This window comes from Mesoplodon bidens (assembly GCF_964165515.1).
Source record: "Mesoplodon bidens genome assembly, chromosome: 5".
In the NCBI taxonomy this organism is placed as follows: Eukaryota; Metazoa; Chordata; class Mammalia; order Artiodactyla; family Ziphiidae; genus Mesoplodon; species Mesoplodon bidens.
This window is the reverse complement of record NC_138161.1, coordinates 33,640,378-33,665,218: the sequence shown is the minus strand read 5'-3', so window position 1 is coordinate 33,665,218 and position 24,841 is coordinate 33,640,378.

Below are 24,841 nucleotides of genomic sequence, written 5' to 3'. Positions count from 1 at the left end.
TGGGATTCTGGAATCCACATTTCAGCAAGCATTTCAGGTGTAATCAGGTACTTGGAGTTTATCACAAGGCTTATTCCTCAGCTCAGCCAGGTAATATGGAGATTAATTTGGCAGTTGGGGGAGGAACCATCAGCATAGCTTCTTAGATCTTATTGAGAGCTGTGAGCATGGCTTCCTGGATTGCTGTGCTTCAAAGAAAGATTTGATTACAGAGTACAGTCAGTTAAATCATGTAATTCATTCTTACTGAAATTAAAGAGGCCTGCATCAGGAAGGCACACTTCTCAAGAGCAGAATTTTGAAAGATAAACTTCAGAGTTGAAGTGCTGCTATGCAGAGTTCTTGGAGCTTCTAATGACTCTGACTTTTTATTATTATGTCATGTTCATTTTGGCAAAAACAGAGAAAACAGTGAAATGAATGTTTGTGAATTACCACCCAGATTAAGTAAGTACATATTAAAAATAAAATTGAACCTCTCTATGTACTTTTTCAGATTGTATCTACCTCTGAGGTAACCAGCATTGTAAATTTGCAATTATGATTCCCATGTATTTCTTCTTGATTTTACTAAGTATATGTACACGCTTCAATCATATGTAGTATTGTATTAAATAACTAAATATTTATATAAATTGTAACATACTATATGCATCCTTGGAAATATTATTTTATGTGATTTATTGAAGTTGGTGCAGAAAGATCTACTTTATTAATTTTCATTGCTGTATAGTATTCCTTCTTATAAACCTACTACAGTTTACTTTTCCCTGTCTCATTAATAGGCATTTCTAATTTCCCACTATAGTAGACACTGTAGAAATGATTTTTTTTGGAGGACATGTATTACAGTGCCAATATTCAGTATTTTTTAGACATATGACTATGAGTACAATTGCTTGATTATGTGGGTTTTACTTCTTTCCTTTATTCAGATATTGCCCAAATCCTACACAGTTCTTGCAGCATTTACAGTTTGCAAGTGCATTCGTGTGATCTACCATTCTATCTGTCCTTGTCAACATTTAATATTGTCACATTTCCCAGTTTTATCATTTGAATGGTTTTAATATGTCTTTTCTGATTATATGTGCAGTGAGCATCTTTCCTCTACAGTAAATTGCTAAAACATATATTTTACGCATTTTTCTACTGAGGCATTTGTCTTTTTCCTATAGATTTATTAGAAATCCTTTATATGTTCTATATTCTAATTCATTTTTAGTATGTGCATTGCAAACATTTTTCCATAGGCTGTGTCTTATCTTTTTTCATTATGGCTCCTCCTTTTTACATCTTGTTTTAGAAACAATTCCTTATTGTGAAATCATAAACATTTTTCCTAAAAGTTTTAAAATTTTGCTTTTTACATTCAGGTCTTTGATTGATCTGCAGTTGATTTTAGTCTTCCTATGCTAAGAAATGTGACAGTCATATACAAATGTTGCATATGTGGATGGATTATAAGACTACCTGACAACTGTCCTCATTTGAGACACGTTTTTCTGGTCATTTCTGCCAGGTTGGTATGTGTCCTATCATCTTACTGAATCATCAAAGTGTTAATGAACTAGAATGAAAAGCATTAATTAAGATTTCAACCAAAATAGGTTTATATTCAGCCATAATTAAAGATGAATGCTTTTTATGACAAACTGTATAATCTCTTTGAAAGGTATGGAAATTGTTCATGTGTAATGAACACTTAGCTGCGCCTATAATCATTTACTTTAGTTTTAGTTCTTTATAGAGAATATTAATGAATATCCCAAAGACACACTTTCCTTGTTTATAGGACACTAGCAAAGGTACCTTAGAAATGTACTTCAATAGATCAAAGGAAGAATCATGGCGCACTGTAGGAGTGAAGCATGATTGACCATTTGCCAAGTGAATTATAACCTGGAGGCAGAACATTTTAGCACAATAGCCAAGAGCTTCTTTTTTTAAAAAAAAATATTTATTTATTTATTTATTTATTTATTTAGGCCACGCCAGGTCATTGTTGCGGCGTGCGGATCTTTAGTTGCGGCATGTGGGATCTAGTTCCCCAACCAGGGATTGAAACCGGGCTCCCTGCATTGAGAGAGTGCAGAGTCTTTATCCACTGCATCAGTCCCAGAAAGAGTTTCTGATCAATGTTGTAGCCCTTGAATAAATACCCTAAAATATTAATCCAATCAAAACATTTTAGAAAGGGAATTGTTTCAGTGCACTGTACATATTATATTGAAGTTTATTCTGGAGTCAGGAACTAGGAAGACTGTAAAACAGCTCCACCTGCTTATATACTGTCACAGTCAGTTTCTGTAATAATTTGCTTTTTATTCTGCAGTGAACAACAGAATACCAAACAAACATGGTTTTTGCTAAACAAGTCTTAGATTACTTAAGTATTGAGTAGTAATTTAAAAGAGTTTAAGAATGGCCTGCTTTAGCCAATGAGATAATCTTCTATTTATAACCTTCCCTGAAAAAGGGTGAATTTATTTTAAAGCCTCTACATCAAAAAAATAATTACACCGAGGCCATTAATTTCAATTCCTTTCAATTAATGCTGTTTATCATTACTCTGATCAAGGAAAGGAATTATTTTAGGAAATGAACAAATTCATGATGTACCCTTACTTATTCGTTATTTTTGTTGACTCTTTATATGATGCAAGTCAGAAGTATTCAGTATATTGCCCTTCACACTCAGATTCTGGATTATTCTTCTAACTTTTTTTCCATTTCTCTCACTTCTCCCTAGGCATAGTGTCTCTTTTAATACACCACACACTTCACTATCCCTCAACACACCATTTTGTTTCCAACTCATTACCTTTGTCTTTCTATCTACTTAAAATATCCTTTTCCTTCTCTGTCTAGTGAGGTCATAATCATCCTTCAAGATATAACATAATTATTACCTCTTTTTTGAAGCATTTCCTAATTTGCCTCCAGGAAACGTGTCTCTCTTTCATTTGTGTTTCAGTAGGTCTTAGCACTTACCTGTACTACCCTTTATTACAAGCAATATTTATGTGTTTTAATGACCAGACTTTGACTAGGAGAAAGATGATAAGCAATTTCTCAGTGTATCCATCTAAACCTGCACTAACACTCTAACCACTAGCTGTTTGTGCCTATTGAGGACCTAAAATGTAGCTAGTGTGACAGAGGAACTGAATGTTTAATTATATTAATTAAAGTTTAATTATTTTAAGTTTCAGTGGAAGTAGTCACATTTTACATAGTCAATAGCCACATATAGCTAGTGGCTAACATTGGATAGGGCAGATGTAGAATACCTCTATCAGCACAGAAACTTCTATTGCACAGTGTTGGGGAAAATAAACTCACAGTAAAATCTGGAACAAATGAATGAATGAATGGATGAATGAATCCTATAGGATATGCTGGTAACATTTGCTTTTCAATGGAAAACTGCCATTGTGTTGGATTATTCTTATATTGTGTTGGTGAGGATAATTTTGCAGCTTTATGGAAAGAAACAGATAATCTCAACTTGACCAAGAAGATAAGGATGATATGAAGCACCAAAGAAACCAAAGGGAGTATTAAAGTTTATCTTTGGTGAATTCCTTATATATTCTCCCAAAACTTGCTTGCCTGAGGTGGCAGTATAGCAAACATCACCTTTCAAGACAAAGACATATAAGAAATAGGATTGAGGGAGAGGTAACAATTCTATCACTTAAGATTTAGATTTCTTCAGATGAGGACATAAATTCACTCACTCTTTTTCAAATTTAATTTTATGTTAATACAGATTAGGTGGCTATTATCAAAAAAGAAAAAGAAAGCGAGAAAAATGAAAATATCAAGTGTTGGTAAGGATGTGGAAACAACAACTGCTGTGTATTGATGGTGGGAATATAAAATGATGCAGCCACTGTGAAAAGTAGTATGGTGGTTCCTCAAAAAACTAAACAGAGTTACCATATGATCCAACAGCTCCACTTCTAGGTATATACCCAGAAGAATTGAAAACAGAGACTGGAATTGATATTTTTACTCCCATGTTCATACTAACATTATTCACGATTCCCAAAAGATAAGAAACTAAATTCATTCAACACATAAAGGGATCATCAAAATGTGATATATACCTACAAGTGAAGATTATTCAGCCTTAAAGAGGAATGAAATTCTGATACATGGTGCAACATGGGTAAGCCTTGAAAACATTATCTTAATCGGTGTAAGTCAGACAAAAAAAGAATAAATACTGTATGATTCCACCTATATGAGGTACCTAGAACAGCCAAATTCATAGAGACATTGAGTAAAATAGTGGTTATTGGGGCTGGAGTAGGAAGGAACAAGAGTTACTGTTTAATGAGTATAGACTTTCAGTTTAGGATGATGAGAAAGTTCTGGAAGTGGATAGTAGTGACGGTTGTACCACAATGTGAATGCACTGAGTTGTATACTTTAAAAGGTTAAAATGGTAAGTTTTATGTTACGTGTATTTTACCATATTAAAAAATTACATTGATAAATATTTATTAAGTTCATTTATGGTTGGATACCTTCATCCCTTAGAAAAATATTTATCCTTCCAATGTGGTGTCTCAGTGCCCGTTAAAATGTTAATTTTAATGCAGCCCCACAGAATAGTCTCTCTGCCTATTAATAATAAGAAAAATGTGATAAGCCAAAAGAAATTTTATGGAAAATGAACATACATACAATGCATCTGGTCTGTGGTATGTACTGTACTAATCAAGGACATTTAATAGAGGGAGGAAAAAAACCCTTAACAATGAGCATTGTGCTTCTGGATACGACAGCTGCTGAGGTATGATGGTGGTTTTGGAATGAAATCACTGCATAACTGGATGCAGTGAAGTAGATGTGAAACCCCAGGAGGTCTTTGTGCTGGGGCTGATACAAAGTGGCCAATAAGGCAATGTCTTAGCCACCTGCACATGCAAATTGCTAGATCAAAGACTAAATGATCAAATGGGATTACTCCAGTGACACAAATGTATGCAGATATTGTGAATTGAAGATTATGGAGCATCTGCTCCTTTGCTGACTCCTTGGGGAGCAGGATGTGTACAAGGAAGGGTCTTACTGTAGTGATGGTGAGAACACTGATTGCTCTCAATGCTGGAAAAAAAAAAGCAACAGTCCTATCCTCCCCTTTTATGTTTTCTTTCCTTAGTGTGATGATTCACCTTCTAATATAATGCTGCTTTAATTCACCCTCCTATTCTATTACCAGTAAATTTTTTAGGCAGGTCCAACTTGGAATCTTATGGATAACTCTTCTTCATGGCTGATGATCTATCATACTTAAAAAGCATCCTGAGCACACTGCTATATTTAAAATAGATAACGAACAAGGACCTACTGTATAGCACAGGGACCACTGAATAATATTCTGTAATAACCTAAATAGGAAAAGAATTTGAAAAAGAATAGATACATGTATATGTATAACTGAATCACTTTGCTGTACACATGAAACTAACACAACATTGTTAATCAACTATGCTCCATAAAAGTGAAAAGAAAAAGAATCCTGAAATTTACTGCCCTTCATACATTACACAAAGATAAGGCTATTCATGTACCATGCAAAGGGCATGAGCTGGGTAAATTTTTTTTTCAGGAGAGTAATACATTGGGTTGACTCGGTCATGCTCTTTTGCCAGATGCTGTTAATTGCAAGTTTTTTTCCACCAAATTGAATTCAGGTTAGTAAGTGTAAGAGTGTAGAAAGAAGAGCTTGATTTTATTAGTTTATTAGAATAATATTCTGACTTGACAAGTTAATTGATCACTTTAATTCTGATCATTGTGAGATTTGGGGGTATATTAAAAACTATTTTTAAAGTGGTATCCTGGAATGAGAGCTTGAGCAGAGGTAAGGGAAAATATCAGAAAAGAATTTTCTTGTTTGTAATTTTTTTTTGTTTTTCCTAGAGCTGTAGTTATAGCTAATATACTAGTACATATATTCTTTATTTTGCCTTAGTTGCTACTGCCAGAGCAGCAAAGAAATGTTTTTGTCATAGAACTGCACAGCTTTGCCTATTCTTCTGCAGTCCAGGCACTTTATATATATATTTTTTAATATTTATTTATTTTTGGCTGTGTTGGGTCTTCGTTTGTGTGAGGGCTTTCTCTAGTTCCGGCAAGCTGTGGCCACTCTTCACTGCGGTGTGCGGGCCTGTCACTATCGCGGCCTCTCTTGTTTCGGAGCACAGGCTCCAGACACGCAGGCTCAGTAGTTGTGGCTCACGGGCCTATTTGCTCCGCGGCATGTGGGATCTTCCCAGACCAGGGCTCGAACCCGTGTCCCCTGCATTGGCAGACAGATTCTCAACCACTGCACCACCAGGGAAGCCCCCCTTTATGGATTTTTAATTGAGATATAATTCTTATATAACATTGTATAAGTTTAAGGTGACACAATGCTGATTTGATAAACATATAATGCAAAATGATTACCACCATAGCATTAGTTAACACCTTCATCATGTGACGTAATTACCATTTCTTCTTTGTGGTGAGAACATTTAAGTTTCACTCTCTAGCAAGTGTCAAATATATAGTACCATGTTATTAACTATAAACACCATGCTGTACATTAGATCCCTACCTGGTACTTTCTTTCATCATTCTTTCTTTCACTTTCATTGTTTCTCTATTAAGTTCTTTCACTCTTCCTGAAAGAATTTAAAAGAGATAACATAAAGAAGCCTGGAAACTATGCACCACTGTGATGCCCCTGCATTCACAGGATCTTCCCATTGGATCCTTGTTTTGCTTTGACATTCTTGTCTTCCGTTACTTACTCTCCCAGAATAAGCGTGAAAAACTCATAGTTCACCTCATCATATGTGTATTAAATAACAATCTCTATGAGTTAAGGTACTAGATATTGAACCTCACAGCCGTGAATGTAAGTGATCTCCACCCTCAGTAAATTCAAGTTCTAACATAGAGTAGCTTCAGCTCCACAGCATCAGTGGGGTCCTCTCTCTGCTTTCCTCTTCTCTTCTCCAATTTTGTGTAACACCTGCTCACACACTCTTGTCTCAGAAAAGTATCTGTTTCTTCTCTTCTGAGACAACTGTTCTCATTGGGGCCACAACACACCCATTTTCCCCTTTTGTGTATCTTCAACCTTTCCATTCCCTGGCTCCTTTACTTATTTTTATAATTATTTCCACTCTAGGAAAACAAAAAGTTCTTCAAAGTTTTCATAATCCTTCTTTCTCAAGTTATCCTCGTTTATCCTCTGCCGTCCTCTTAAAAATTAAACTTCTTGAAATAGTATCCTTCCCTTGTCTTCCTGTGGCTGTCTCTAATTCTTCACCCCTCCACCAATGGTAGATTGGTACAGCCCTAATCTGATCACATTTAGACCCCATAGATTCAAAATATGCCAAATCAATGGCCAAGCTTCAGACTTTATCCTAATTCAAATTTCTGTGACATTTGAAATTTATCTAATAAATTCCAAGACACCATCTCTTCTAGATCCGCCCCATACATTTGACCATTCTGCCTCTTCCTTTGCTGCTTCCTTCTCCTCCACCAGTCCCTTAAGTGCTGCATTTTTCCCCAGATTCTGCCCCTAGAACTTTTCCCTTCAGATTCTGCATATTCTCCCTCCGTGATCTCCTTCACTCCCAAGACTTTACAAAATAGAGAATGAGATTATGTGGAATTAATAATAATTGATGATGATACTTGTCCATGATATTTATACATGTTCATTCAGCATTGTGAGAAGCACCTTTATATTATTTTTGTGCATAATCCTACAAATCATTGAGTAGACAATATTACCACTGTCTTGCAGATAAAGAATCTGTGGCTTTAATGTGCAAAGTTTCATGGATAACTGGGAGAGCTTCAATTCAAATACTGTTCTGTTTGACTTCAGAATCCAGCCTCTTAACATGAAAAGACCTCACGTATATATGTCCCTCCACGGCAGAGGTTCTCAACGTGGCTGCACATTAGAATCACCTGAGGAGTTTTTCTAAATCCTAATGTCCAGCCTGCACTCCAAATCACTTAAATCGGAATCCCTGGGGATGTGAAACAGGCATCAATTTTTTTTTAATGACTTAGGTGATTCTAATGGGTAGAAAATATGAGAACCATTGTTCTATAGTAAATATTTTGATGATACTCAAGTCTTTTTCTCTGGCACAGAGCTCTCTCCCCAGCTTTAAACTTATACTGTTCAGGGTTTACTGCATCTCTTCATTTGTCTGTCCTCACTCCCACCCCACCTCAGGATTTCTCCTGTTCCAAAATGAACTCATCTATCACTACCCGAATAGTTGCCTTCTAGAGCCTATATGTTATTTAATTCTTCACATCCACTACTGCCCTAAGTCTTATAAGTAAAATTTGTGGAACAGTCTCTCAAATTGAGACTTCCCTAACTCCTTATATTTAGGAATCTCTAATTTTTTATTGTATCTCAGAAATATTTTTCCAATTTTCCCTCCCTCTCCTCTTCATCACCTCTGTAGGTAAATTTACTCAGGCCGTCCTCATCTCTCATGTGGAATTTTGTGGCAGACTCCCTGTTTTCCATAATTTTTAGTCTCTCCTTGATTTATTTTCCTGTTTAGCACTGTCAGTGATACCTTTCTAATATCCCATTAGTTATGTCACTCTTTGATTAAAAGCTTCTCTCCACTGACTGCAGAGAACATACTTTATGAGACTTTTTACCATTTGGACACACCTCTCTCCTTCACCAAATTTCCTTTCCCTTAATGAAAATACCTTGCATTCTGAAGCCCCTTCTATACTCTACTTTCCCTTAAAAAAAAAAAAAAAATCACAATTATGCAATGTCTGTCTTTTCCACCAGATTTTCAGCACCAGGAAGGAAGGATGGGCATCTTTATTTTAGTGTTTTCCGCATTGCCTGCTGAATGCTTTTCAGAAAGGAGATATTCACAAAAGATGTGTTGAATGTATATGTGAAAGGATGCATGCAGGAACTTCTCACAACGCTTGTCATTACACAAGTTTTCCTCTCTGAATGAAATGATCAAATACTCTCCCTCCCTCTGGTTAACTCATATTTTTAATGTGACATACGCATATGAAATACTTCTGGAGATCGCCAGACAGAAATAATGTAGTAGATTTCTCCTCTTTGATTTCACATTGCATTGTTCCTATAACCGTAATAGGAGTTATATCAAATAGCACAGTGCATAGGCATGTGTCCCTTCTAAACTAAGAATACTGAAGAATTGGAGGTATATATTGTTTCTGTTTGTTTCCTCTGCACATATGATAGTGCCTGAAATATAGCTGACACTTAAATAGTTACCCTTGTTGAATGGATGTCTGATTTCATGTATTACTGAGTGGATTCAAAGACTCTGGCTAGTGGGTTTCTAGCTTCTAAATTTAATGGTAAGATTGCACACTTTTCTTCTGAGAAAAAAGAAAAATTCAATGATATCTAATACTCTGTGACCATTCATTAATGATCCTATGAGTAAGGAAAATTGTTGAATTTGTTATCTGAGTAATCAGCTTGTCAATGCTTTGTAAGCCCTTGTCCTTATTATTGTAGACATAAATTACAAGATAATTGAAGTATGGCTGCTCTACTTAAATATTAAAAAAGAAAAAGACAAGAAAAAAAAAAGAACTTGGCTTCCCTAGTGAGAGAGGAATGATCTTTATTCTTCATTTACACCTTTAATAGTGTGTACTAGTCCATATACAGACCACAGGATACTGTAGATATATACTTGTTTCAGTGGCCTTTAATTTGTGCCTTTGGATATCTTCAGTTTTGCCAACCTACTATAGGTCATATGCACAGCTGTTTACTCTTCTGTGTATAATTTGTGGTTTATCTGCATAATAAGACTTAGCTAAATTATCAAACACACACAAGGGATTTTAACTATTGGATTTTACTAATACCTTTCACGTTGATGGGGATTTATTGAAAAAATGAAATTTTAGACTTCAAGTAAATAATAAATTGATAATCCTACATTTAGATTGCAGTGCTGTAGAATTATATTTTTTTAATGTACAGACATCTTTGTGTTTAGTAGTGAATTGAAGTAGTACAATAATAGAATAACAATTCACATTTATTTGAGAATGAAAGGCAGTATAAATAATGAACCCTCTATAAAATTTGTATTTAATTACAGAGGTTTAATGACCAACTCAGGTTCCCTTTGTATATTGAAGTATAGAATACTGAATGAATTAAAGGAAAATATTAAAGTATTAAGATTTAACAGTAAGACATTTTTTCCTGTGATGGACAAAATTATAAAACTAGCACACCACTGTGGGCTCAAGCATATTTTATTTACTCTTCCTCTTGTGAATGAAGAGTAAAACCGTTCCCATACTTGTGTTCTCTACCCTCATTGTCAGCCAGTGTTTCCTACTAGAAAGAATGATATATCCCCAAGCTACTGCCCAACGTACTTAGACTACATTCCTACATAAGAAAACTCATTGAAAAAACAAAATCATCTCTCTGGTGCACTCTGGAGCAACTAAATATTGATAGATTGCAAAATTAATAGTAGTCATATAATTTTTGATATAATACACAGGTTGTTTCATTATACCTGCATGTTACAGTGGCCTTACCATCTAAAAAATGCAGACAATCTAAGAAAAGAGAAAAGACCTGAAAAGAAAGGTAGGCCTTTGCCATTTCATACCATATCTGCTTTCTCAAATGAAAACTTTGGAATAAAATCAATCGTATTTAAACAACATAATTTAAATGTGTATGAAGATCCATACTAATATTATAATTCCACATGTAAAGACTACAAATGCTTTATAGTCAATCTCTTCCATCTGTTATAAAGATAATAAAACTGTGCTTTTTATGATATCATTGAGATTTAATTTTTTAAATATTTGTAACAATTTATCACACTTTTCCCTTTTGTTCGCTACTGCTTCTGAATACTTCAAACAGCATTTCACTAAGCATATAACTCACTATCAGACAACAGTTTCTTGAATTCATTTTACTGTAATCTGAAGATCTATTTAAAATTTTACCCCTATTTGTTGTTATTTGAAATAACTTATATATGTAAATATGTATATAAAACTCATTAATTTTTTTTCAAAATGGGAAGTACCAATATCTTTGAATCTAATAAAATCTGTAATAGTATAGTTTTCATTGTTATTAAACAGCTATGTTTTTTATGAGCAGTCAGAAATCCAAGTAATAAAGTAAAAGAAAATATGAGAACAGTTTTTCCAATCAGTTTATAAATAATTTTACAGTGTACAATACATATACACATGTAGAGTAGCCTATTAGGTTCATTTCCAAGCTCCATGTAGGAGACCCAATATCCTATATAAGTCCAGATAAACATATTTCCATAATAAATTAAAATGAAGGACTGAATGTTCTAAAATTCCTTGAGCACGTTGTGTTTACAGCTCACATTCTCTTTAATCAAACATTGAAATTGAGAAATATATCTACAACTGAAATACACTTGTGTCTGAAAAAAAAAGAAAATCCAATTTGCAAAATGAAAGTAAGTTTATACTCTCTACTTAAGAGTATATGATTTATGGGTTGAAATTCTCCTTTGTATACAGAAAATAACATTGAATACATGACTTAGAAATTAAATAACAACTTAAGTTCAGCTTTTTAAACTTCGAAATTAAATAAAAACTTAAGTTCAGCTTTCTTACTTAGGAGATGATGATGATGGACTTAATCTTACTTTGCATAAAGAAAATAATATTGAAGTAATGCATAAATTAGAAATTAATTTATGCTAGGAATCTAATTATCAACCAAGTCTTATGCAAATATAAGCTGTTACTGCAACAAATGTGTATTTATTAAATTATTACTTTTGACTATCTGTTTTTAAAAGCTGTGCTTCATTGTAGGTTCAGTGATGATTTTGAAGGTTTTTGGTGATATAAAAAATTCAAATTAAGCAAAAATATTAGGTATAAAATTCCAGAACATTAGAGGTGGAAGAGAATCTGGGGTGTTATTCCTGATCCTATTACTTTATGTCTGAGAAACTAGAGACCCAGAACTGGAAAGTGACATCAAGGGAGAAAAACTGAAGTAGAAATTGAGCTAATATAAACATAAATGTATATTATAAACTGATGACTGAAATGATGTTTGTTTTGAAAATACCTTCTATAAACATGTTTTAGAAGATGTTGGAAGAATTCTAAATTAGAAGATGGGTTGTAATAATTTATGGTTTAAGTGTACTAAAGCAGTAAAGTGGGCAGAAATTGATAAATCGAATGCTTGTATCAGAAGTTATTTGTATCTTTCAGTAAGTCATCTTAAATAGCAGCCTACTTCTTTCTTCCTAAAAATTAATGTAGATTTTTAAACCTTTTATCTCCAAAATTTCAGTATTTTTAAGCATTAAAGAGAATGTGTTAATCACATCTGTGTTTTACAAATTATACCATTTCATTTCTGGATGGGTGGATTGGATGGATGGAAAGGGTAGACTTGAATATTTTTTTCCATAAAATTAGTCTATGATGAACTCTGAAAAGGATAAATCTAACCAAATGTCCCACTTTCTTTAGAAATAAGGGGAAATTATATGGATTGACTCAAATATTTACTTTCTCTTTTACACTTCACTATAAAAAGCATGTTTTTGTATTCTGTTGCCAGTGTATCCATAAAGTAGCACAAAAGCAAAGCCAAAACAATTTACAGTATTGCACCTTTATATGAATTATAGCTATGTGAAGAACAGCTAATTCTATGAAGAAAAACATGGATTCACAATCAGGAGCATTTTTAAGGAGCAAAACAAAGCCGTAGATGAAAAAAAAAAAGAATAAATTAGTTTGACCTTAAGCTAATTATATACATATATAGTTCCATTGGTCCTTAATGGCCTAATTAATTTCCTTAAAATTATAACGATATTCTAGTTAACTATAATTAAGTATTTTGTTCCAAAGAGGAGAAGGCACATGACATTTGTTGAATCTTTGCTACTTGTACTGTTCAAGGGTTTTTTACATGGTTACGTTGTTTAATATTTTCTCAAGCTTGTAGAATTGATATTATTACACTCATTTTCAAATAAAAAAAGAAACAAAAGCTTAAAGATACAACGTGTAAGAAGCATAGGTAGGCTTTGCTCCTCCCTCTGTGTGGCTCCAATTTCTCTAAGCCTTACTGCCTCTGTATTGCTTCCTTTGAATATGAAGTAATCTCCTTATAGACTGATCTGATACGTTTGGCAGTCAGCGACAATTATTATAAGAACTGAAGAATTACATTAATTTATTTGGCCTGTTAAAAAAAATGCAAGAACTAGATTTTATTTTTTCCAGAGTTGGTAACTGATAAGAATGTACATTAACACATTAACATGATTCTTTTTCTTTTTTAAAAAACACCTGATAAGTAGTATTCTATGTAGGCGTTATATCTCATAACAGAGTATCTACCAATGCTGTGATTAAGAATTTGATCTCAGCTAGAATATTCCAGGACAAAGCAGGGACAACCAATGACAATGTGGCAATAAGCACCTTCTCTGTGACTGACTGGGTAGGATAATGGATGTAAGCTCTACTTAAAGCAAAAACGCTCTGAGTGCTTGCAGGGCCACCTTTTAACCTTCTAAATCACAAGGACACTTAACTAGCACCCTAATGACTGAAATAGAAGGTTTAAATAGGAATAATCACTGGATCTAATTTATATCCTGGATTATAGAGATGTGACCGTTTAAGACATTTAGCCTTTGGAGGAGGATATATATATATATATATGTGTGTGTGTGTGTATATGTGTGAAGTGTATGAATAATATGTTTTTTCCTTGTTCACCATACCAAAAGCTACTAGGAGTTTTAAAATATAGTAACTTTGTAAATTTTTAATAAAGGGCCCCTTGCTAATATTTATTTTTCTCCATGTGTAACACATTTTCTTGTGGAAATAGAGAGGGTAAGTTTTCCTTGAGGACAGGATTTCTTTCTTATCAGTCTTTGAATGTGCAGCATCTCACACAGGTACTTGCTACTAAATAAGTGTTTTGTATATTATTTTCTTAAACAAATACATGGGTGGATGGATGGTGGCAATAAACAGAATTCTACCTCAGGAAGAGAAAGTTACTTTTTGGCAAGATGTTTGCCGAAAACATGAAACAACGGTAGATGCAAGAGATTTTAGTATTGGGGACAGTCTCCTTGGCTTGACCTGACCCTAAAAATATTGCCTGATTAAAGTCACTTGGGGGCTTCCCTGATGGCACAGTGGTTAAGAATCCCCCTGCCAATGCAGGGGGCAGGGTTTCGAGCCCTGGTCCGGGAAGATCCCACATGCCGCGGATCAACTAAGCCCGTGCGCTACAACTACTTAGCCTGCACTCTAGAGCCCGTGAGCCACGACTACTGAGCCCATGCGCCTAGAGCCCGTGCTCCGCAACAAAAGAAGCCACTGCAACGAGAAGCCTGCGCACCACAATGAAGAGTAGCCCACCTCGCTGCAACTAGAGAAAGCCCACGCACAACAACGAAGACCCAATGCAGCCAATAAATAAATAAATAAAATTTATTTAAAAAATAAAGTCACTTGTTCCCCTTAAGCACTCATCCCCAAACCCTGCAATGTATAATTTTTTTTTCACCATCAAAAAAGCATTTCATCAAGCACATTTGCTTTTGAAGGAAGTCCCTGTAAGAACAATTGCTAATGTTGCAGTAATAATTAGAGAAGGAAATAACAAAGGAAGCATAGAAATAGCTGTTGAATTCTGCAGCAAGCATAGATAACTTTTTGTTTACAGGTTAATTTTTTAATTAGTGAGGGAACAAAAGCTGAGATCTGATAACCGGAAGCAATCAGTCTGGTTTGGGAGAGAAGCTTAAAAAAAATTCTGATTAGAGATACAGAATTAAACAGACTTAATAATTAGAATTAAATAGAAGAATATCTGGATAGAGAAGTACCAGGAGAAACACATCTCCACTGCAATGCCCTACTAAGTGTTTTACCAGTATCATAATGAAGTGGGTCTGATATTTACCACCAGAACTTCTAACTGGCTAATGGCTGGTTGGGGGACATGACTAAGCTGAGATGGGTTATCTGTGTGCCAAAGGATCTCTCATCCTCCAGCAGACTTCCAGAGCTTGTCAAGTGGTGGCTTCGGGTTTGCAAAAAGAGCAAGTCCCAAAGCACAGTCTGTTCCAGGGGTGCTTCTATCAAGTTTGCTAATGTTTTCTTGGCCAGACCAGGTCACATGGCAAACCAGATTCAGAGTTTGGGGAAACAGTTCACTTCTTGACTGGAGAATCTGCAGTATCTTATTGACAAGGTTTGGGTTTAGGGAATGGAGTAATTTGCAACCATTTTTATAATCTACCACGTAGTCTTTTCAAATCTATCCAGTAGCTATTTTTATAATTTTTTATAGATGTTAATATAGTCAATCCTGCTGTGGTATACAAAAAGTTGACAGGTAGAAAGAACTAATTTTAACTTTTGTGCATAAAACTAAGCGTTCTCCATTCAAAATATTGAACACTGTTTCCTTGTAAAAATTGAAAACTAAGAAACTTAAAAGATGAAATGCACTGATATATATTTAAGGGATTCCTATATGCAATACCACTCATTTATATGAATCATATGAAATCTGAAAATTCATCAGGGTATGCAGTTCAATATAATGTGCTTCTTATATAACAGAGGATGAGGTAAAAGAGAGATTACCAGATCTGAAGGAGTGACTTAAATGGGTATAGTAGGACCGCCTGAAGTGCATCCAATTTTAGAAGTGGTACACTTTACTGTGTTTATATCAAAGTTAATGATTAGAACTTTAATATGTTTTAGAAATGCATTGTCATAAAACTTAGAAGTAATTTAAATTGTATGAGATTGTCAGCATGAAATAGGTCTTAGTGTTGCTGAGACTTCCATTCTGAACAGGATCATGTTTTTTCCCCAATACACGTAGATAATGTAAATCTCATGTAGTAATCTGGAAACTTGAAATCATCAAAATTGAGTGTGGGGCTTCCCTGGTGGTGCAGTGGTTGAGACTCCGCCTGCCGATGCAGGGGACGCGGGTTCGTGTCCCGGTCTGGGAAGATCCCGCATGCCGCGGAGCGGCTGGGCCCGTGAGCCATGGCCGCTGAGCCTGTGCATCCAGAGCCTGTTCTCCGCAACGGGAGAGGCCACAACAGTGAGAGGCCCGCGTACCGCAAAAAAAAAAAAAAAAAAAAAGAAATTGAGTGCGTATTTACAATATTCCTGATTTAATGAATGGTACATTGCTTTAGCAGTGTAACCTATGAAAATTATTCACATACACTAATCTGTGATCCTCCTTTTGGTGTCAACAACACAGCATGGGACACTGTATCTCCAGTGCCTTAAGAACGGCTGGCTCTTAGTACATTTCCAGCAAGGTTCCTTGAACTTCTTCCAAAAGATTCTTTTCCACAGTTTTTTAGTTTTTCTTTTTTATTGTCTTTTTGCTTTTAATCTTTTTTTAAATATATTTTTTCAAAATAATAAACATGGATTGACCTCAGTTTACCAACTGAAATATTTTATTTTCTGTTTTGTGGCAATTTAGTATATTAACATCATTCACACATTGTTTCTTTTGACTTGATGACAATTTCTTTGTGTTCCCCAAACTTGAACTCCCTCTTAAAAACTCAAACCCCGAGAATTCCCTGGAAGTCAGTAGTTAGGGCCCGATGCTTTCACTGCCAGGGGCCAGGATTTAATCCCTGGTCAGGGAGCTAAGATCCCGCAAGCCACACCATGGACAACAAACAAACAAAACAAAACAAAACAAAAATCTGATTTAAAAAACTGGTTATTGATTTAGAAAATGTTACTAAATTTCTAAAAAAAAAAGAATCTCAAACCCCAACCCAGACCATATAAAAAGAAAGCTTAATGTGGGAGTAGTATTTCCAGAATTAACTCCAGAACCACTTTTTTAAAAGTATACTTTATTTCTTCTCTCTGTCTGCACCATCAACCATTAAACCTTTTCCAGACATCCTTCTGACTAGCCCCTCTAGCTCTGGGCTCACTACTAATTGACTATTTTAGCAGCTCTTGTCTTTAAAGTCTCTTGATCATGTTACTCCTGTGCCAGAGAAAAAGATGAATGACTTCAGACTTCAGGCATTGTGCTAGCTCTTATCCTTCGTGTAAAACCTTACAGTCCCCTGCCTCAATTCTATAAAACTTCATACACTGATATATCCTGTTAACAAACATAAATCTACCTGCATGCATTTCTTTTCCTAAACTCTGAGTGATTGTGAGAAAATCAGAAACAGTTTGTGTGCTACCCATTAAACCACCATATGTATGTGGTTTCCTATGCACTTGCACAAACACGTAAACCAGGACATGATTGAAGTTCTTCTTCCACAGTGTTCCAGCAGCAATCAGCACATATTTTATAACATGTATGGCATTGTACCAGCCGTATCTGTTTGGGGAGTCTGTCTCTTCCGGTGGTCTGTGAGTAACTTGTAGGCAGGGAACTAATTCCTCAGGATGCCTTGTGCCTGAGATTGCTTACAAGTGAATGAATGATAGGAATGAAAAGTCTAAATGACATTGAATACACAATGCAACAGCCCTAGTATTTTTATTACAAAACTCTGTGGCAAAATAGCATCACATTTCCTTTGAATATTTCCCCCCATTTCTACTCAAAACAGCATAATGCAATTAACCAAACCTGTGCATAGACATCCTGCTAGTCATGAACTGTTTGTTGTTTATAACTTTGGAGAAAATGATTGCAGCTCTCACACCTATACGTTTTCCCTCTGAGTGTAAATACACCTGCAGACCTTTTATGATTTTCTAACTGGAGGGCTGGTGAATGAGCTCAGCATGGTTGAGTGGAAAATGTTGGAGGATAGTTGGATCTGAAGGCTAAGATGGTGGGGATGTTAAAGGTTTTATGCGTGAGATTTATTTGTATCGCCTACATTATATTTGAGAAAATTCAGATTTACTTTGGCATCTCCATTCTGGATTTTAAACCCCTAGTTAATTTTTTAATGTCTTTCTGGAGAGCCTCTTACCTTACATTGTCTTTAAATCTCAGTAAAATGTTTATTTTCTTAGTGGGAAAATCACTTATTGTAGAAGCTGGGATTCTTAAATAGCACACTACTGAATTGAAAGGACAGACCATCCCATCATTTTATTTGGTGTTCAACTTACTCAATTATTCAAGAGAAAACATGAAATTGGCCCTGTGAAACTTCTGAGCATCCTCCAGGATGAATGGTCCCCTCTGGCTCACTTGAAGAAATATGTTGCCAATCCTCAAAGGGATCTTGGGTCAATCTTTGACAAGCAAATGGCTAAGAGGCTGGTTGCCAGTATGGGTGTGGAAGTGAAATGGAATAAGATGTGGGGATAGATGACAAAAGGAAGAACTAATTCAAGTCAAAGGGAAAAAAAGAAGAAGAAGATACTTAGGATGGTAGAAAGACTCCAGGGAGAAATAATTAAAGCAGGCTCACTCCTGTGACATTCCTCACTGGGTGAGCTGAAAAGCCCTGACAGCCTTGTCATATGTGTTTCATGTGCTTAGCTCTGTCAGTGATTTTATGAATCACTTCCTTTCTGACAGACCTGTTCAAAAAACTGTAAACCGTCCCACAGGTGGAATTTGTTGATAGAACAAAAAACATGTTATATTTTTACACTTCTGACTTTAAACAATGAACTGGGGAAAAAAAAGTGGCTTATTTGTCCACTGACTGCCTGTCCACTGTCTCCCAAGCCCTAGGAAAGTTAAGATCTTGGGAATTTTTCTCTTACTCGCTTCTGTGTTTCCAGTTACTAGTGTTCAGTATGTGGTAGGCACTCAATAATATTTGTTGATTATTTAACATATGAATTAATTAATCTTTGTCTCTCCTCCTGCTTCAATGAAGGTAGGCTTAGATTAGGTATCAGCCATGACTCATGGAAGGTTTTTATATATACATTTAGAAAATGTTGATGGTGCCATAACCTTTTTCAATTCTGGATATTGTTTTCTTTCTCTCTCCTCTCTCTTTTTCCTGCTTATTATTTAGCTCACAGTTAGAACCTTCCTTTCTATAGTAAGACTTTCCTAACTTTCATGGAGAGTACCCCTTATGGCACTCTGTTGGGATTGTCTGTACTTTGGATGTATTCTCTTAGTAAACAATATTATCTATGAAGATAACCATGTATGTAATCTTCGCCACTGAATTTTCCCTAGTATTTAGTTTAGTACCTGGATATATAAGCAAATTAAGAAATAACACATGAAAGAATGCTCAACATCATTAATCATTAGAGAAATGCAATTCAAAACTACAATGAGATATCATCTCACACCAGTCAGAATGACCATCATCAAAAAATCTAGAAACAATAAATGCTGGAGAGGGTATGGAGAAAAGGGAACACTCTTGCACTGCTGGTGGGAATGTGAATTGGTACAGTCACTATGGAGAACAGTATGGAGGTTCCTTAAAAAACTACAAATAGAACTACCATATGACCCAGCAATCCCACTACTGAGCATATAGCCTGAGAAAACCATAATTCAAAAAGAGTCATGTACCAAAATGTTCATTGCAGCTCTATTTACAATAGCCCAGAGATGGAAACAACCTAAGTGTCCATCATCAGATGAATGGATAAAGAAGATGTGGCAAATATATACAATAGAATATTACTCAGCCATAAAAAGAAACAAAATTGAGCTATTTGTAATGAGGTGGATAGACCTAGAGTCTGTCATACAGAGTGAAGTAAGTCAGAAAGAGATAGACAAATACCGTATGCTAACACATATATATGGAATTTAAGAAAGAAAAGTCATGAAGAACCTAGGGGTAAGACAGGACTAAATACACAGACCTACTAGAGAATGGACTTGAGGATATGGGGAGGGGGAAGGGTAAGCTGTGACAAAGTGAGAGAGAGGCATGGACATATATACACTACCAAATGTAAGGTAGATAGCTAGTGGGAAGCAGCCACATAGCACAGGGAGATCAGCTCGGTGCTTTGTGACCGCCTGGAGGGGTGGGATAGGGAGGGTGGGAGGGAGGAGATGCAAGAGGGAAGAGATATGGGAACAGATGTATATGTATAACTGATTCACTTTGTTATAAAGCGGAAACTAACACACCATTGTAAAGCAATTAAACTCCAATAAAGATGTAAAAAAAATAAGAAATAGTTTTGAATGAATGAATGATACACACAACATTTTTAAAACTAAAGTTTTTTTTGGAGACTAGAAGCAGAGCAAAGAAACAGTTCAAATATAGTCAGTCAACAATTACACTGAAGATAGTTTGCTTCTACAGTTTTCCAAATTACTAGGGAATTAAGTTAATTAATAATTCAGGGACATTGCCATTAACTAAATGTCTGCTGAGTCACAGAGATGGAGCTATATATCTAGGGAAACCTTTGGAGCTCAGCTATAACTCACCTGGTAGTTACTAGAATATGAACGTATTGAAGTCTATATGGTCGTTTCTCATAACTAAACCATAGGGTAGGAACGTGGATGACCCTAAGAGTAGTCTGAAATGGAATGTCACTAACACTGCCCACTGACCTACTAGACAAGGAGGTACTGGCCACTTCGAGGAGGTACATGCAGCAAGTACAGAACGAATGACAGACATTGAAAGTTAGGACTTTTTTGGTCTAAATGATCATTTCTCACTTGTATTGCTACAGGCATATAATATCATAACTGGCCCTAGTATTTTCATTTAACCCCCCCTCACTGTAGTCAGTTCCTCTCACAGCAGCCAGACAATTTCTTAATAATGAAAACAAGATCACATCTTAATTGAAAATTCCCAGATCTCCCCTGTGCAATTAGGATAAAATGCAAACTCCTTGCCCTTTTCTTGAAAACCTCAAATGATGCAGGTCTTTCCTAACCCTGCAGCCTCATTCTTACCATGCTCTCCTTTCAGTTGCTAGATGTCAGCCTCAGAGGCCTGCTCTCTGTCTGCTTGGCGTGTCTGGGGCACGCCAAGCCCTTTCATGCTTCATTCTTTGTCGTTGCTCTGGTCTCTTCCAGAGCTCTTCTCCCCAGATTTACACAGGGGTGAATTCTGTCCTTATCATTGAGGCCTCAAAGACAACTTGACTGATTTCCCTTTGTAAAGTAGACTCACACTTTCCTAAGCCTTCTCTATCACATTTTCTTATTTTATTCTATACACGCACACACAAAGACAAACACATACACACACACACACACACACAGGGGAGCTCTATAAGAAAACAAAATCTTTATTTCTTTTTTAATTTCTCGATTTCCTTAATTATAATATTAAGTGCTTAATAAATAAATAATTGTTGGATAAATACCTGAATGGAGCTATGGGCCATTTTGCAAAAGTGTCAAGCATTTTTGCAAAAATTTTCATTTAAATTCACAGTGATATCCCCAAGATATCTATTCACTTTAAAATTAAGGAAAGTAGGGCTTCCCTGGTGGCGCAGTGGATGAGAGTCCACCTGCCCATGCAGGGGACGTGGGTTCGAGCCCCGGTGTGGGAAGATCTCACGTGACCCAGAGTGGCTGGGCCTGTGAGCCATGGCCGCTGAGCCTGCGCATCCGGAGCCTGTGCTCCGCAACGGGAGAGCCCACAACAGTGAGAGGCCCGCGTAACACAAAAAAAAAAAAAAAAAAAAAAAAAAAAAGCGTCTAAATAAATAAATAAATGCCTATTTGAAATAATAAGGTGCTCAATCCAGCGCTTCTCAAGTTTAATGTGCACATAAACCATCCGAGAATCTTGATAAAAATACAAATTTCCCAGGTGGTGCAGATGATGTTGATCCATCCACCTATGCTTTCTGAGAAGCAAGAGCTGAATGAATATTAGTTTACACTCACAATTCACATATTCCATTCTGCAATGATTAGAAGGATTTTATGGAGAAAGAGGTTGTCATGACTTAGAACCGTGATTCGCGAGCTTCGAGCATATTAGAGTCACCTGGGGAGCATTGAAAACTCCCAGGAACCATCTCGCACCCAGACCAATTAAATCAGTTTCCAGGGGTGCCCAGCGAATGCAGTTTTTAAAGCTCTGTAGTTGCTCCACTGTGATTGTAGATACTTGCTGCCAGCAACTTTGGCATGGGAATTTGTTACAGAAGTGAAGACTCAAGCCGCAACCCAGACCTGTTGAAGTCCTGGCTGCATTGCAAGAAGACTCCAGGTGATTTTCATATACTTTTAAATTTGAGAAGTACTGGTTTAGAGCAGGAGGTTGTTTGTTTGTTTGTTTGTTTACTAAGCTCTCCATTCTTGGGTATGACTAGGAATACTGCAAGTCAGTGGAGATTTTTAGTACTGTCTAAGAAAGAGTTTTAGGGATGATAGCCAAAATACAAAATATAAATGCTCACTTCATTTGGCAGTGGTAATCTGTGACTTTTTGCACATTGTTTTAGTTTTGGAATAAAAGTGGGAGTGAAATTACAGTCAGAGAAATATTCAGTGTATGGTAAAACAAAAGAAAACTAGAGATAGCCAGTGAAATCAAAATTTTCATGAAGCTTAACAGGTTGGTGGTACCGAGGGGGTACTGGGTTGTGTGTTTTTTGTTTTGGTTTGTTTGTATGTTTTTAATGAGATGTATGTATATTTATAAACTAAGAAAGAATCAGAAGAAAGTGGTTAAAATGGATTGGAAGGATTAAATGTTGGTGGGTATGGTGGATTTTATGGCAAGGTGATTAGACAGAGGAGTGCTATTAGGGGGAGGGGAACCTAAGAATTGGGCACAGGTGAGGACAATAAAGCCATGGTGTCTGCTTTCAAGGGGAATACACAATAATACAGGAAAACAGGCAACCACAGAGCAGTGTGATAAACAATATAGTAGGGTAAGAACAGAGAGTATGATAATACAGAAAAAAAAATCCTATACCATGATTGGGATTGCTCAGGGAGGGTGTCTGGAAGTACTAACTTCTAAACCTACACCTGACTAGAAGAGGATGATGGGGAGGGGGGATCTGGCCAGAGGAATACAAAGGTAAATGGGCTGGAGTTGAGAAGGAGCGACATGTGTTTAAGGATTTGAACTGGGTTCAGCCCAACTTTAGCACAGAGTGCTCTTATAGGTAAGTGAGGGAAAGGAGGTGGGCAGAAAAAGGAGAGGAGGTGGGTGTGGTGAAAGATTAAATTGAAAAGAGGTGAGTTTATGGGGAGTACTTTCTCTTGAGGGAAAATTTTTATCATTCTTCTCCCTTGACTAAAAGATTTTAATATCAATGGAAATAAAATTATATTTGCATATGAGAAAGTTTTTCTAACTGTAAGGTTAATGGGAAATATAGAATATAAACAGATAATTGGGCTCTTGCAGTAATTTGGAAAAAGTTAATGGTACCCTAAACTAGGTGGTGATGGAAGAATGGGAAAATGGTGAAATAAATCCAGATTTTAGGAAGTAAAAATTGTAGTTCTTGCAGATTGATTAGATTGGGAATGGGGAAGAGTCAAGAATGACACTCAGGTGTTTGAATCAGGCAACTGCATGGGAGTTGCCTTTCATGGAATGGGACATACATCTCTTTGTTTTGTTGGTTGTTTATTTGAGGGCCTGGTAGGGTTGTATATATGATGAATGGCTTTTTGGAATAATGGTGTTCAGTGGATAGTAACATGTATGGATTTGAAGCTCATCATGGAGATACGGGAAAGAGAAACCTATTGAGAGTCTTCAACATAGATATAGCACTTTAAACCATGAAAATGGAAACACTAACCTAGGAGTACCATGTAAACTGAAAATAAAGAAAAAAAAAAGAAAAGGCCCGGGACAAGATCCTTAGGATTATCAACTTTTAAGGGATGATTAGAATTTTAAATCCAGTGGAGAAAGGTAGAGGGAAAATATAGATATAACAGTCTCACAGAAGTTTATCAACTCTTTTTGAAATGTAAAAAATGGGCAAAAGTGGCTACTGAATTTCAAATAAAAGAAGTTTTTGACCATAGATAGAAATTTTCACTGAGTAACAAGGTAGCATAGGAGACATGGATTCAAATTTGTGACTTGTAGACCACAAAAGTAGAAAAAGTTTTCAACATGTTTAGCTGAGAATGGGGGGGGGGGAGAGAGAGAGAGAGAGAGAGAGAGCGAGCACTGAGGTTTAGAAAGGTATATACAGTTGTGCAGAATATTTATGCCTGCCTTTTTGTGTCTGCCCAAGGAACTGCTTTGGCCCCTTTTTTGGTGAATATCTGAGGAATTTTTGTTCTGTTTCCTAGTTATAAAATAACCATTTTGAAAATAATAATTTGAAATAAGGAATACTAACATCTTTACTTTAGGTTAATATAATTTAATGTCATTTAACTAAAATATTTATAATATTTATATTTGAATAGCTGATCTAGCCTCAAATTTTAAATATTTTGATTTTACCCTCATCCCTAGGAATTTAATAAGATTCAAAATATCTTATTTCACCAAATATTTGCTTTCAAAACAGCTGAACAGATATACATTCTCAAGGTTGAATTTTATTAACAGTATACACAACATACACATTTGAAACCCTTTAGGCAGAGGTTATAATTCCTGTGTCACTTGGGTATACTATGTGCTTCATCTATATTATATTCTCATATAACAATTTGGAAAATGTGTATATCAATCTAACATGTAGTATAGGCTTTGCTAACATTTATGCCTTGATATGTAGTGTTTTTCTTGGGTTCTGTTTGGTTTGTTTTTTGAATGTGACACAGATTACAGACTTCACA